Source organism: Polypterus senegalus, chromosome 6, assembly GCF_016835505.1.
Source record: "Polypterus senegalus isolate Bchr_013 chromosome 6, ASM1683550v1, whole genome shotgun sequence".
NCBI lineage: Eukaryota > Metazoa > Chordata > Cladistia > Polypteriformes > Polypteridae > Polypterus > Polypterus senegalus.
Window position 1 is genome coordinate 140,431,422 of NC_053159.1, and position 16,207 is coordinate 140,447,628.

Sequence of the window (16,207 nt, forward strand, 5' to 3'; positions counted from 1 at the left end):
AAAAATAAGTGCACAAAAACATCATTTCACATAATTCTATGAGCACTCCCTCATAGTCTCAAAATGCAGTCTGACTGCTTCAGCAATACACAGATGAATGTCTCAGGCTCAAAGCAGCCGCTAATTCTCATAGATCAGTGTTTCTCAAACTCGGTCCTGAGGACCCCCTGTGGCTGTAGGTTTTTGTTCCAAATAGATTACTAATCAGTGACAACACCTGATAGCACTGAGCTCATTTAATTAGCTGGTATTTTTTTTCTTTTATTTGACATTCAGAAAAAGCATAGCAGCATGATTTTTACATTTATAAGACATTTATAAATATATCTGCTTTTGCTATAGATTTAAATGCTTAACTTTCTTTTGTTGATTTCATTATACTTTGCCCTTTCTCTGTGCAGTTTTTCCCCCTTCATTGTATCTTAATAATGACAACTTAAAACGAGCAGATCAGACACCCTGGGAAACAACAATGAATAATCAAAAGCTGCAACCACTTTAGTGTCAGGCCCACTAATTAGTAAATAATGGATTAATTAAACAATTAGAACACCTTGAAAAGTAGAATGAAAATCAAGACGAAAATACTGTTAAAAAGAAAAAAAAATACATTATTCCTATATAACTGCTTGGTACATTTTAATATTTTTTTTCTGCAAACTTAGTTTTCTAATTAATATATTGTTCCCTTAACACAGAACTTGGGAAATATCAGTTCACTTAATCAGCCCAGGAGTTCAATTAAAAACAGAAGCTGGTTGGAACAAAAACCTGCAACGAAAAGGGGTCCCCAGGACCGACATTGAGAACCCATGTCACAGATGAACTCCTGTTGCTAATCAATTTCTTTGTTCAACCTGACTTCTTGTTTTCATGAAGGTACTGAGTCATGTCTAACTTTGAAGACATTTAGCAATTGCTTTCTACCACTTTTTTTTATATTCATTAAGGACTCTTTTTGTTGTTTTCAGTCAAGCATTTTCACTATAAAGCTTGACATTTTAAAATCCATTAAAAACTATGTTATTCAGAAGCAAACAAAAGAGTAAGAGTGATATTAATACATTTGCTAATTTCTATGCCGTAGCTTTGACAGTTAGGACAAAAACAGGAAAATCCAGCATGTAATTAAGTTCAGTTACAACCTGGAATTTTCCTGTTACTGGACCAGTTATAATTACTGTGGCCCTCCAGCACAGAGATTCAGAAATCCTGATGCTTGACAAAACAATTTTAGTCATAAATCACTCAGATAATTCAACTCACTTTCTTTGGAAAACTATAATATTTAACATATGATAAATTAATTTATTTTGCAATTTCTAAAAATACAATTATCTTTTACTGCCGACTCTATCAAGTATACACACCACCATATTTATTTACTTATGCATCATTTTTTCACCTTTTCTTATTATTTTTGGCATCCTAACAGCAGCAGCTATCAGCAGTGACTTTCAAAACTGGACTGCAGATGATCTGCAATGTTTTGCATGTTGTTCACAAATGCATGTAAGAATTTTGTTGTACTAAGTACTCATGTTGCAACTACTACTACTTCTTCTTCTTCTTCCTCTTCATCTTTTCCCACTTCTATGTGGGGTCGATGTGCCTAATCATCCTACTCCATACAGCTCGGCCCTGCACCTCCTCCTCAGTCAAAACCTTTTCTTCAGAACTTTTTACTATATTCATACACATCCACTTTGGTTTCTGTTTTCTTTCCCTCCCCTGTACTGTACTTCCATTCCTAACACTCTTTTGCTCACAAAAAAAGCATGCACTAGGGAGATTGGTCTTTTATTCCATGACTCAACCCATTCATGACCACATAAAATGGGTAAGGAAGAAGAAGATCCCTGGTGCAGACCTACTCTAACTGGGATATTGTCTGTTACCCCAACACTACTTTTAACTCATACATATCCTGGACAAACCTCACATACTTTGCTGGTACTCCTGTCTCTCTCATGCAGATTGATCCCATGTCTTCTTTGCCATCTTCTTACACTTTATCACATCCTGCATCTCTCTGTTCCATCACCATATCTCTTTGGCTCCTTTCTGTTGTCCTACCCAGCATCTCTTCATCTAACCTTTAATACAAATTTGCTATTATTCTCCCGCCATTCATGCACACTCTCAAATGATTGCACTTAATTTAATACTTTTTTCTTAAACCTATTGTTAAGCCCTTTTTCTTTTAATCTCCACCACTTTATCCTTGGTGCTGCTTGCTCTGCTTTTATTCAGCTGCTGATTCTGATCTCCCAGTCCATAACCACTACTTTATGCTGTACTGTCACACTTCCCCATTTATGACCTTGAATTCTTTATCTCTTTCAAATGAGATCTTCTTCATGTTAGAAAGTCTATTTGGCTTTTCCCTTCCTCAGGTACTGTAAGTGACAAGCTGATTTACTTTCTTTTCCAAAAAAAGTGTTAACTATTACCAAATCAGATGCCATGGTAAAATCTACTGTTTTCTCCCCTTCCCCATTCCTCTCCCTTACTCCCCACCCTCCATGTACCCTCACTATCATCTCTCAACTCTCTCCAACATGCCCATTTAGATCACCACTATCAATCACCTTTTCTCCTTCTTGTACCTCCCTAAAATCTTCATCCATTTGTGCTCGGAAAACATCCTTCTCCGCTTCTTCACAGCTCACTTGAGGAGCATATACAAAAATTACATTAACTTCAGTCCCACCAAGACCAAGCTTGATACTCATCACCCTGTCACTTCTCCTATTCACCCAGACTAGACTATTTTTTAATTCTTTGGATATTGCTATACCTCCACCATCTCAATCTTGCTCATTTGCTTCACTGTACAACCATGTGAAGCCTCCTCCCAATTCTCTTGCTTTATTTCCCTTCAAATTTAGTTTCCTGTACACACAACACTCCACCTTTCTTCCTTTCCATCAAATCTGCCAACTCTTTTCCTTTCCTAGTTACTGTCCCAACAGTCAGTGCCCCCACTCTTATCTTTAATTTACCCCTTTATTTTCCCTCCCATCTTTTTCTTCTGCTTCTTCTGGGCAAACGTCTTTAACTGGGCCCACTCTTGGCCCAGTAGCCCTCACTTACTTCCCACAGAGATCAGACAAGGCCCCTGCACATAACCTACTGTGTACAACCCTAGCATTTTCTGAAGGTGATTGGATTATCCCTGTCATTAAGGTTTTGGCTTAGTTTTACAGGATGCCCTTCCTGACACAAACCCACTCTATTATCTGGGTTGGGACCAGTATCAAGTTGGGCTGGTTTGCCTCCCTGGTGGATAGATTCAACTACTAGTACATTAGTCATAGGTGATGCCCTACTTGGGTAAGTGTGCTTGGACTTTTTTTTTGTAATTTATAATAATATCATAGATTCAGATATCGAAAGTAACATGTTAAAATTGCAGATGACACAAAAATTTGAGAGGCACAGAACAGTTTTGAGGTAGCAACATCCATTATGGAAGACAAGAGCAATCTTCAAAAATGCAAGAACACTTACAAAATCTAAAATAGACAATGGCGAAAAGGTGCATGAAGGATGAATAATACCTTAATTGTATAGACAACATGGGTGATTTATAAATACATAAGAACAAGCTTCATTGATAGGTCAATATTTGAAGGAAGCAGAGACTGTGAAAGCTTTTGTTTGGAAAACATTCACTTTCACTAGGTAATACATACAAGCACTTAAAACAAAATTTACACTCTGCTTACTGCTCAAGGTAATACATGGAAATGCTGAAAAAGATTTACAAATGACTTATTTAAAACAATGGCTAACCTGGCAAAAAAAAAAATCCAAACATGCAAAATTTAATATTAGATAACAATAACTTTCTATAGAAAACATAGCACCAAGTTACAGATTGACTATTCAACTTCCAGATGTGGCAAAATGGTTTTAGGTAACCCATAGCACATTAGAAAATGTAAATTAATGACTGAACAGGAAATATTTCATTTCATTTCTAATATCAGTTAGCTCTAATTTTAAATAGTTGTTGAAAATCTCTTTTTCAGATTTCACAGACTATACTGGACATAATAAATTCTATTAAATGTCATTGTCTTTTATTTCTTCAGTTAAGGAATTGTTGGGCTGTTACTGAAAAAATCAGATTTAATCGACAGTACAGTATTAATCTGAGTTTTAAATAAAGGAAATGCCACCACAACTATACTTTTATACTGTACTACAGGACTGCTTTTAATACTATTGTTCATAAAGTTCTACAACAAAGGCACCAGAATCTAGTTTGCCCGTGATTCACTGCTCTTAGTTGGTTGATCCAGAACTTTGAAGAGGTATTCCCTTGTTGCTGTCTGCACTGAAGTTAGACATATGTTCGTATTAGTAGGGATCAATGGTTTCTGCAATGGAGAGAATATGGATGGAATCACAGAACTGTCACATGAAAACAGTTTTCAGAATTTATTGTTAATTTGGAAACATAATCTATTATTTTTAAGTTTATTACACTGATCCCTACTTATAAATTGAATATTTTGTTATATCATTAATGAATTGCATTAAGAAGGTAAAAACTGCAAATGAAAAAAGCACACCATTAAATTAAAAAAAAACAACCCAGATGTTCTTTGGTTGATTCGGAGAATATGAGTTTAAATTCAGTGAATACACCAGTAATTGAAATGTTAGCCTTCCTTTTTACTTAACTTGAGTAGTTTCCACATATACTTTTACTTAAGTAAAATGTTGTGTATCATTATTTGGGTATAATTTTTAGTACTCTTTCCAAGTCTAAAACATCAATTACGTACTTGATTAATACTTTACTTGATTCAATAGAGTGTATGTTTAGTTGAACGAACAATGTAAACACAACAGTAATACCCAGTTTTGGGCATCAACTACAATTCCTTCTCCACTGGAATGGGCATGTACTGTAATGTAAATAAACAATGTAAACACATATTGAATGGATGTAATGCTTAGAAAAATAAAATAAGGAATTTGAAAAACTGAACTGTTTGAATGGCAAAAGGTGGGAATGGCGGAGGGGTAGTTGTACACATCTTGTCCACTTTTTTTGTAGATATTTTGATTTAAAAATGCAACAGAAATGGAATAACAGGCAATTTAAATGTTATGCTAGCCTAGCAGGCATACACTTTTAAATTTTTAGGCTGCAGATTCAGATTTAGGGGTCTCAGTGTAGATGGTGATCTTTGGATACATATATTCAAGAGTCATAACAATGAACTTTTAGATCAAGAGATTACAAAGAGTGAAGGATTGGTCTACAATTAAGCCGTAAAAGCCAGCAATGCATCTGACGTATGAATACACAAATCTTGAAATGTTTGTAAAACAGGACGTTTGCAAAAAAAAAAAAATGCTGTACAAGTAATAATTTTGGAATGGTAATTCCAGTCCAAATCCACTAAAACAGTTAACAGATACAATGTACTACATACCCAGCTTCAAGCAATGCATAAGATCCAATGCCTCCTTTGGATTTTCTGTGTGAGCCTCAGGGCAGTGTTTAACTCAGTGAATCATAATGCTTTATTGGTTTTGCTGACAGGCCCTGGTGTTGCCATAAAAACTGCTGATCTAACGGAAAATTTGTGTAATGTCATATTCAGCTGCATACACAAGATGGCCAGCTACTACACTTGTTAAATTTCAGAAGTGGTGCTCAATTGAACACTGAAGTTCAAATTTTGCTCTTACAGTACAGTTCATAAATGCTAACAGTATTTCTGCACTGCTAACTCGTCAAGAAGAACTCACGTGCCTTGATATCTGGGTCTCCAACAAATCCTTCACATACAGTATCACGGACATGATATGTAGCAAACACACAAACAACTAGAAGTTAGCACTAAAATCAAAGCAGTTGGCTGTGACTGTTTGGGCATATTAACATATGTTCACTTAATCTGTGGTTTTATATAGGCATTAGGAATGAAACATTTGATATAATCTCATGATGAAAGCAATATCCAGCAGGATTTACTTCAAAGGATAAAGATGATGATGGTTATGGTCACTATTACAATGTGTTTGGTATAACTGGCTAGAGTAAAGAGAAGCATTTTTCATATATTAGCACATTATGATGTAATGATCTGTTATCTAAAGGTACTACAGGACAACAAATCATGAAGAAGAGTAGTAACATGAGTTATAGCAGCTACTAATTAAGAACTTTGTCCATATGTTTTGTGGTCATATCCCTCTCTCTCATTTATTTCAAAACATTTAGCACAAATACTCATGATAAATGTACACAGGTTTAAATGGAAGCACGTTAGGTGGAAAGCTTCTGGCTGTTTTGTCATTTTTACCACATTATTAACTGATGGCTGGTTAAGAAAACAGACAAATAAAACCTTAATATTGCAGTTTATAACTAAAATAGGCAATTATGGGTTCTGAATTGTAACAAGCAAGTTAACTAAAATTAAGTTGCAAAAATATGGCTTTAAAATAAATGGGTTCTAATATTTGAAACTGGTTAAACATAAAACCTGCAGCCACTGCAGATCTCCAGGACTGTAATTGAGTAGGTGTACCCCCTTTTATATAAAGCAGATCTATGCTGTCCAGCTAATCCAATCTACTAATTAAATGGAGCACAAAGTAAATACAGGACCAAAACCCCTCTAATTCTTTTAATAGTAACTAATCTCATGGACACCCAGACACACTGATCGTTTACCAACAAATGGCTTTCTTGGTAATTTTTAGTCACATGTTGTCCCTATACTCATAGCAAAGTTCTGCACCACATAATCAATGATAAATTCAATGTGACATACAATGACGTAATTAAGGTGAAATGTGAATGTAGATGTAACAAATCATTCAAAAAACAAAGAAATACTCTTAATATATTTTATATCTTTTGCTTTTATCTGTCACAATTTACAGCTTCAACAAGCAATTTTGACAATAAACAATTTTAGCAACCATTGCCTCAAACACTAACACACTACTCATAATATATCATCTGAAGTGTTGAATTTCACAAAAAAAAGTTTTACAAGCTATCCTTTCTAAAACTAGACTGACAAGCTGTTCAAAACACTAAACATGAGAAGGACATTTATGCTGCTGTAACTGCTAACTGCCCAAGGATATCTAACCAAAGCAGTCACTTTAAAATTGTAACGTAGCATCTTCCTACATTCAAGTGCAAATAGTTTCCATACGTTTTTCCCTTTATTCAAGTAAACTTACTATAAGTATTACAAACTTACTATATTTATTTTGCAACCTGAAATCAAATTTTTAAAAGCTTAAATACAACTCTCTCTATACAATAAACAGATCTTTAACTGATCGTGACAGCTTGCAATCAGTGTCTCTTAAAAGCAGAATTCTTTCATCACATATACAGTATTTGACCTCTAGGTCACTGACACCTGATTTCAATGAGAAAATATTTTAAAAAGTTCTGCAGATTGTTTTCCAAAACTAAGCAGTATGCAGGGTAGTCAAGGAGTAGGACATTTCTTTTCTGTAACAATATCACATTTCTCAGCTATCAATCATTATAAGACAACATAATATTCACATAAACAATCCTGGGCAATATTACATGTTAACTTGATCCGTTCAGTTAAAAATTAGTAACATAATCAACAATCCCTCAACAGTCCATCAACATGTAATATGTACACAATCCTTATATATAAGTTGATACTATCCGTATGTATGGTGTTCGCAGCAATGCCTCGAGCAGCCACAAGAGCAACGGCCGCGGGAAGGATGCGTAGGAAATGAAGTCACATGACTGACGCGGAATGTAGACTTTCTAATGCGACCACACGTACACAACGTGCACAACAAACGGATGAACAGCGTTCGGCTACAAATGCTACTAACGCTGACAGACATCGTGCAAATCGGACACAAAGGACAGATGAAGAACATGCGCTACAGAATGCTACTAACGCTGACAGACATCGTGCCAGCCGTGCACAAGCGACTGAAGAAGCACGAGCAGCCGCAAATGCATCACGGGTTGAAAGAAATCGAGCAGCCTGTGCCTTGCGGCAGCCGAAAAGGTCTATGTTAACCACAAATCAGTGCCATGATAACAAAATCATTTCAAGGACTTAACAAAACAAATAATTCCTTGCAGAGAAAGTATGGATTTCACAAACGTTGAATTTGTAGCCTGATTTGATCGGGCTCCCAGTCGCTAGTCTATATATATAATTAACTAAGTCACCCGACCATGGGGTACGCAAAACAGAGACCATGGGATACGCACGACAGAGCCCCGCCCACCAACTCGAAGACCATGGGATACGCATGACAGAGCCCCACCTGCCAACTCTAACCCTCCTCCTGCGTCATGGGGAACGCACGACAGAGCCCCACCCGCCCACTCTAACCCCCTTCCCGCGTCATGGGGAACGCACGACAGAGCCCTGCATGCCAACTCTAACCCTCCTCCCGCGTTCACCCTCGCTCTCGAGGACTTATCCCTACCGACGAAGTACCTTTCACCAGCGTTGACTCCATCATCACAGACGATTCTACAGATCAACTTTCATTCCCCGAAGAATTTCTTAACAGTCTTACTCCCACTGGCATGCCTCCGCATAAACTCAAAATTAAAATTGGTTCAGTCATCATGCTTCTCAGAAACCTCATGCCAGCAAAAGGTCTCTGTAATGGCACTAGACTCTCTGTTACCAGCATTCACCGCAATGTACTGGAGTGTAAAACTATCGCAGCTGCTACCTCACAAACTGTCCTTATTCCCCAGATTTCCCTGACTCCATCCGATTCAAATTTGCCTTTTACTTTTACACGCAGACAATTTCCTGTTAGATTGGCCTTTGCAATGACAATTAATAAGGCACAGGGCCAAACTTTCAGAAAGATATGCCTGTATCTTCTAAAACCAGTTTTCAGTCACAGACAATTGTATGTTGCTCTCTCCAGAGTTCCATCTTTTCATTCACTCACAGTCGTATCCTCAAACCCACTCCATTTGGACAACTGTGTCTTTCAGGAAGTATTCACCCATCAATAAATAATTATGCGGCGTATACTACGCCGTGGGTTGGCTAGTATTGTAATAAACCAACAAGCTAAATGCAACTTAACTTTAGAGACTATTTCCTTCTGATGAAATATTAAAATGTATACAGTGACTGCATGCTAAATAGAGTGCATAAAGGCAAACCTATTTAGAAACCATGAATACTAAAGTTAACTTATTACAAACCTTTAAGAATTAGCATTGACAATTCTTCAGCCTTTGCTCTGTCACATAGTTTTTACATGTTCAGACAATTGCCCACCACTTTAGTGAATGTCATTCCAAAACATTGCTTATCAATCTCTTCAGGCCAAAATTTTATCACATAAACTATTCTATATAAAGACAATAGTAAATGTGACAGGTATGCAAAAGGTTTTACACATTTTGGCTACAAAATATGATGTGAATTGTTAATTTCATTCTTTTTGTGAAGCTGTTATCAATGAATTTTGCATGCTATACAGAAGTCAGATTTTAGGAGCACATATGAAGTAGCAGATAATGCCGAAAAGGTTGCCACACTGCTTACAGTTTGTCACAGAACAAACACACAATCATTGGCAACTTAGGAAAAACTAATAAGACTAAAGCATTTGAGCATCAGAAAGAATTTAATAAGGTGCCACATGAGAGGTTGGGCATCAAATTAAAAGAAGTGGGAGTTCAGGGTGATGTTTTTAAATGGGTGCAGAATTGGCTCAGACACAGGAAGCAGAGGGTGCAAGGAAACTCTTCAGAATTATGTTAAGAGTGGTGTTCCACAGGGGTCAGTGCTAGGGCTGCTGCTATTTTTAAAATATATAAATGATTTAGATAGGAATGTAAATAACAAGCTTGTTAAGTTTGCTGATGATACCAAGATAGGTGAATTAGCAGATAATTTGGAATCCGTTATATCATTACAGAAGGACTTGGATAGCATACAGGCTTGGGCAGATTTGTGGCAGATTAAATTTATTGTCAGTAAATGTAAAGTATTACACATAGGAAGTAAAAATGTTAGGTTTGAATACACAATGGGCTGTCGGAAAATGGAGAGTACACCTTATGAGAAGGATATAGGACTCATAGTGGACTCTAAGCTATTGACTTCTCAACAGTGTTCAGAAGCCATTAAGAAGGCTAACAGAATGTTAGGTTATACAGTACGATAAGTGGAGTACAAGCTCAAGCTTTATAATGCACTGGTGAGGCCTCATCTTGAGTACTATTTGCAGTTTTGGTCTCCAGGCTACAAAAAGGACATAGCAGCGCTAAAAAAGGTCCAGAAAAGAGCGACTAGGCTGATACCAGGGCTACAAGGGTTGAATTACGAGGAAAGATTAAAAGAGCTGAGCCTATACATTTTAAGCAAAAGAAGATTAAGAGGTGACCTGATTGAAGTGTTTAAAATTATGAAGGGAATTAGTACAGAGGATCGAAAATGTTATTTTAAAATGAATTCATCAAGAACACTGGGACACAGTTGGAAACTTGTTAAGGGTAAATTTCGCACAAACATTAGGAAGTTTTTCTTTGGAATAAGCTACCAAGTAGTGTTGTAGACAGTAAGACTTTAGGGACCGGTGAGGTTTGTTGGGCTGAATGGCATGTTCTCGTCTAGAGTGTTCTAATGTTCTAAAAAAAAACGATAAACCTCTAACCTGAAAAGCTGCCTGTAACACCATAATCAAACAACTTTATATCTACGATGTTAGCCTATATTAAACCAGAGACAGAAAGGCCAGGGATAAAATACCAGAGAAAAGCATTGTCTTCTGGACAACTGAAGGTATACTATCCCAGGAGGAAATGTACAGATCCTTCTGACAAGACAAGCAGCAGAGGACCTGTAGTAAAGGTTTGGCTTTTTGAGGGAAATGGAAGAATCATAAGTAAAAAGGCAACAGAGGACACTGAAGGGAGCTCTAGCCTGGCTTCCCTGGAGCAACTAGGAGACCAACACAACCCTGAAAGTATTCTTAAGTATCAGGGAAGCTGTTTTTAAGCAGCATAGTTAACAGTAGTCCAGAGAGCATAGAGCTGCGAAGAAAACTGTTGCTAGAAGGAGGAAGTAGGGGGTCAAGTGAAAACAAAAGACAGGATTATTTGTTATACATATATTTCTTTCTTTATTTTCTCCCTCAGTTCACACATCTCTTGTACATAGTTATTTGAGTTATTTTATAAAAAGCCTTAGTTTTGTTCATCGCAGTGTCTTAATATTATGGTGTGTCATAGTTTCTGGGTACAGGGGTCAGAAGAATATGCTCCTTTGCTGTTACAGTACATATACACACACACACAATCACACAAAAAATATATACTGTATATATTATTATTATTGTCACTTGAAGCAGAAACCACTACTCCACTATGGAGCTCAGCTCTAGCCTAATTAAAAACTAAAACAAAACATGACTTACCTTAATGCTTGTATGCTTCTTAGGTTATGCAACAGAAACGTTAAACAGTTTCGGTCCTGATTTCAATCCTGCAGATTGAAACAAACAAGCTGTCATTTCAAAATTTTGCATATTCACACACCTGTACAGCTGCTGATCTATGGTGTCAATGAAGCATAAACGTTGCAAATCCATAAAATCTGTGTTTCCTGAAAGAGCATCCTGGGCCACATTAAATATATCTAAATCATAGCAAAAAAATCATTCTTAAATGAAAGATAGTTATTCTAAATTAGATCTAGAAAAAATAAAGCAAATTTTACACCATTGAAAGCAAGAACTGTACAAAATTATTAAATACAGATGGATGTAAATATGTTAATAGATAACAAAGAAAACTAAGGTTTAAGAGCTTTTCCTTTGACCTTAGAAGGTTTTGCAAATATTATACTGATCTCATAATTGCCACTGAATCATTGCAGTAACAAGTGAGGAGGAAAAGTGCTTTGGAATTTACCTGGGTTTAAGTTGCAGTTAAAACCCTAAATCATATTCAGTGTAGCCCTAAGAAAAAGCAGGAATAATTTACCCTGCCCCGCTCCCCACTCCTGATGTCGCCCCTGCAAGTGAATTGTGATTCTTAGCGCGATGACAGAAGTCGCAAAATTAACCAGAATGTTCAAGCATATTATAGAAAAAAATCAGTTAAGTAGTTCTGTCATTCACTAACTAAGCAGTGGTAAGTTGCATGCCCCAAAGTTGTCATGTGAGTGAGGAGAGAATCTCAGCCCACTGTGGCTCTCTTGGATTTGCGCAAATAAATTGATAACGAACTAAGATAATTAGCGCGATGAAAGAAATTGCAAAATCAACATTCAAGAAAATTATAGAATATATATATATATAGTGGAAGCCGGCCTGGACACAGACAGGCGGACACTGTAGGTTTAACACCCAACATACATTTATTCATATTATAGTGAAACAGCACACAACCCACTTTCACCCCCAAAGTCCCGGCCTCTCAATAATGCCTTTCTCTCTCTAGGGCCGCCTCCACTGCTCTCCTCCCGAGTGCTGTCCTTCTTCCTCCCGACTCCAGCCATCGAATGGAGGGAGGCAGCCCCTTTTATATCCACCTGGACGTGCTCCAGGTGCCTCCCAATGAGCTCCTGGTCTTCGTCCCCCCAGCACTTCTGGGTGTGGCGCAAGTGCTGAGGGCCAGGGTTCCTCAGGCATTGGGGCGCCTCCCTGGCGGTGACCATGGGCCCCTATAGGGTTGAGCTTCCAAGCTCCTTTCCCATGATCCCCAAAGCCACCAGGGCGGTCGCCCCCTCGTGGCCTGGAGGAGGCGTAATCCCTCCTCTGGTCCTTCCGGGTGTCCCGGCAGCCGCTCGCCACAATATATATGAATAATATGTAAATGCAAAGTTCACTGACTCCTCTACAATAGAAAAACTAAATACTTTAAACTCTCAAAAAAGCTTTGACGGATTTGATTGAAATTTGGCTTATTACAGAATAAAGAAAATTAGTATAGGCATGTTTTTTATTTGTCGATTTTTATTTATTATTATAATATTATATCATTGGAAACAACTTAAGGGCTTTGGTGATAGTAATCACCCACTGGACCAGGGGTTACTAATGCCTTCTCTTCTCCTCTCATTGCAGAATGAATAACTGACAGCCACTCCATCTATGACATCAATTCCGTGTCTGTCCGCCTGAACCCTCCCCTTCCTGCCTCGTGAACTCATAACCTAGAAATCAACTATCACAAGTCAGTTCCATTATGAACTCACATCTGTAAAGACGTTTTTGAAATTGTTGCATGTTTTCTTTTGCTTTAAAAACTTTCATATATACAGGTCACCAAGGTGGTGCCCAAACTCTATCATTGTTTGTGTCCTATTTTACATATGTTAGCATACATTGTCTGCACTGTGCTGATATTATGCTTTACACAAATGAAAAATGCAGCAAAAGAAATTGACAGGCAAAAACAGCACCACTAATCAAAAGGGTGCATAGAAAACTGGCGATGGGACAGTGTCCTGGACAGGGAAAAATAGATGATCACGTTTGTCATATATAGTAAGGTGTGAAACAGAAGGGCAAAGTTCAGCAAATCGCAAGGAAGATGCAAAGCTCAGTCATTAGCAGGCACACTATATTAGTTACTAGTTACATACAGTAGATTGTGTCAGGCATAGGTGTTGTTACACTAGAAGCAAAAATGGAGAGAAGAGAGAAGTAGAGGTGGAAGTGGTGTCCTCCAATCCAAGACCAGCCTGGACAGATACAGCGGTGTTGGAAGGGGAGTAGGAGCTTCAGAGGCTTAAGCTCCTATTTACTGCACCTGGCCCCCAATCTTTTTCTTGATTATATACATGATAAGTAGCGTTTTGTCCATCATTTACAACACAGCCCCTGATCAATGTTATACTGTACTATTGTAAAAACATGCACAAAAGCCCAAATGGACCCCATAACAACCACCCAGCTTTGATTTTATATACATGTAAGACCATGCATGACGATCACAGAGGAAAATAAGATCCAGATGCTTGTAAATCCTTGAAATGTTCCCTGGACTGAAAGTATTAGTTTAAACTTAACTTGTCCCTTACAACTTTCTCTTTTGCATTATACATTCGAATATATGGACTTTGAAACGGAATCTCCACAGCCAACTTCCAAAACATTTGCATGTCTGCATATTTTGAAGAGGAATGCCCCACCCCCATCACTTTTCAAAATTCTGTACATACCCTGTATACTTTTGCATCTGTGGACTTTAAAATGGGACTACATACAACTGATTAAAAACTCAAAAAGAAATACTTGACTGAACAACATAAACATCTAATAATGGTAACATTATATACTCAGGTTGCCCATTATTCTTACTGTCTTCCTGTTTCAGTTTAAAGAATGCACTTTCCTGTTTTACAATGACAATCAACAAAAGCCAAGTCACTAAGAAAACTTTGAACTCACAACCTCGGGGTTTGATGTCTTAGGTCTAAAGCCTTAAACACTACACCATACCGCCTGCCAATAACATTAGTCCTTTGTTTAAAACCTGAAAATATTGTATAAAGAGAAGTACTCAGTTATTTGCATTGTACTTCTGATACATCTGATTAAACAATGGTACTATAACTGAGGCCCAACGTCTTACAAAGTTTCCAAGGCAAAGCCAAGTTACACAGCTAGCTTAGGCATATACATTATTACTACACATATTTAAATACAGACCCAGTTCATCTATTTTACATACAGTATTCCTAATATATAGTAGATCTAATACATTGAGAAAACAATGAGACACAGTAGTATAGTGATAAGTCTTATAGTGTCTTGGCTCCAGGGATCTATGTACAATTCATAGCCCTGTCACTGTCTGTGCAGATTGTGTACATTCTCTCCTGGGTGTTCATGGGTTTATTATGCTAGCTGATGCCTATAAAGATGATAGTATCATATGAGTGAATGAATCTGAATTTGTAAATGAGTGTGACCTCTAATAGACATTCATCAAGTCAAGAGCGGGTTCCTACCTTATCTCCAGTGCTGAAACAAGAGAAATAATTTAAAACCTTTATCCATCCATCTTCAAAACTTTTTCCTGGTGAGAATGCTCAGACTCCAAACTGACTGTATACAGACTGAGATTCAAGACTAACTTTCTATAGTAAGAGCACTGCTGCCACATGACTATGCAATTTTTGGCTTTGTTAAAACATAAGGCAACAATTGTATCTGGACAAGCTGCAAATACTTAAGTGTTTCACCAAGAAGGTAATTTATCATATATTTGCTTATTTGGTAAATATGAAATACGTATATTTCTTCCGAAATGAAATATTTCATTCTGGTAAAATAGCTATCTATAATATATCTGTTTTCAAAACCTTGTGTCTTTGTCTCATAACCATTAACTGTAAATTATTTCCATAAAGAAATACATGTACACAGTTTAATTTCTGAATTAAAAAAGTAACACTTGGTTTACAGGGGGCAGTACACAAAATTAAGTAATGTGTACTAGCAGATGTTGACACAATGACATTTAGGCATGCATAATTTACACTAAACATATGACCTCCCTACTGAATTTGTCTCTTGACAGTTACAAAAAAAAAAATCATAAGGCGTACGTTTTCATAGTATAAATTCACTCCAACTGTTAAAGCTGACCCCTAACCCACCTCCTTCCATACCAAAATTTTTCCATTCTTACACATGTTAAACAATCAGACATATCTCATTTTATATAGTAGACTAAACAGGACTGTAACGGTTAAAGTACATTTTATAGAAAATATCCAATCTTTATAGTTGCACTGCATTTATTAAAGTAAATTATATTTGTTTTCTCAAGCAGTGTGTTGTTTGTTCAAAGTAAGTTTCTGATGCTTAAATAAAATATTTTTATATCTAGAATGTTTTGCTATCTACATCATAGCTGTTCAGTTTACAATTTTTCAATAACACATCTCCTAAAAAATGAATGAAATTGTTTACATAAATCTAAACAAGGAACAGCTGCCTCATCCAGGTGGTTGGCAGGAGATGCCAACATAGAAGTGGATTCACGGATGTCCTGGCAGGGCTGGACTGGACTGAAGATCCTTACATGGCCAAAAGGCCAGTAAATGGAGGGACAGGGGGAGACAACCTGCCAGAACTATATTTTACCCAACACGCTGTATGGCAGCACATGTACGCACATCCACAGGGTATCCTGAAAACTGTAGTTCCATAC

At 37.1% G+C, this 16,207-nt stretch overlaps 1 protein-coding gene across 1 annotated transcript in view; it reads right to left on the bottom strand.

Moving 5' to 3' along the window:
• Positions 1-16,207, bottom strand: part of lypd6b (LY6/PLAUR domain containing 6B) — an 83,900-nt gene that overhangs the window by 10,659 nt on the left and 57,034 nt on the right. Inside the window, exon 2 of the mRNA XM_039757343.1 lies at positions 11,455-11,522. The gene's annotated coding sequence lies outside the window, so the exon portion shown is untranslated. The remainder of the gene's footprint in view (positions 1-11,454; positions 11,523-16,207) is intronic.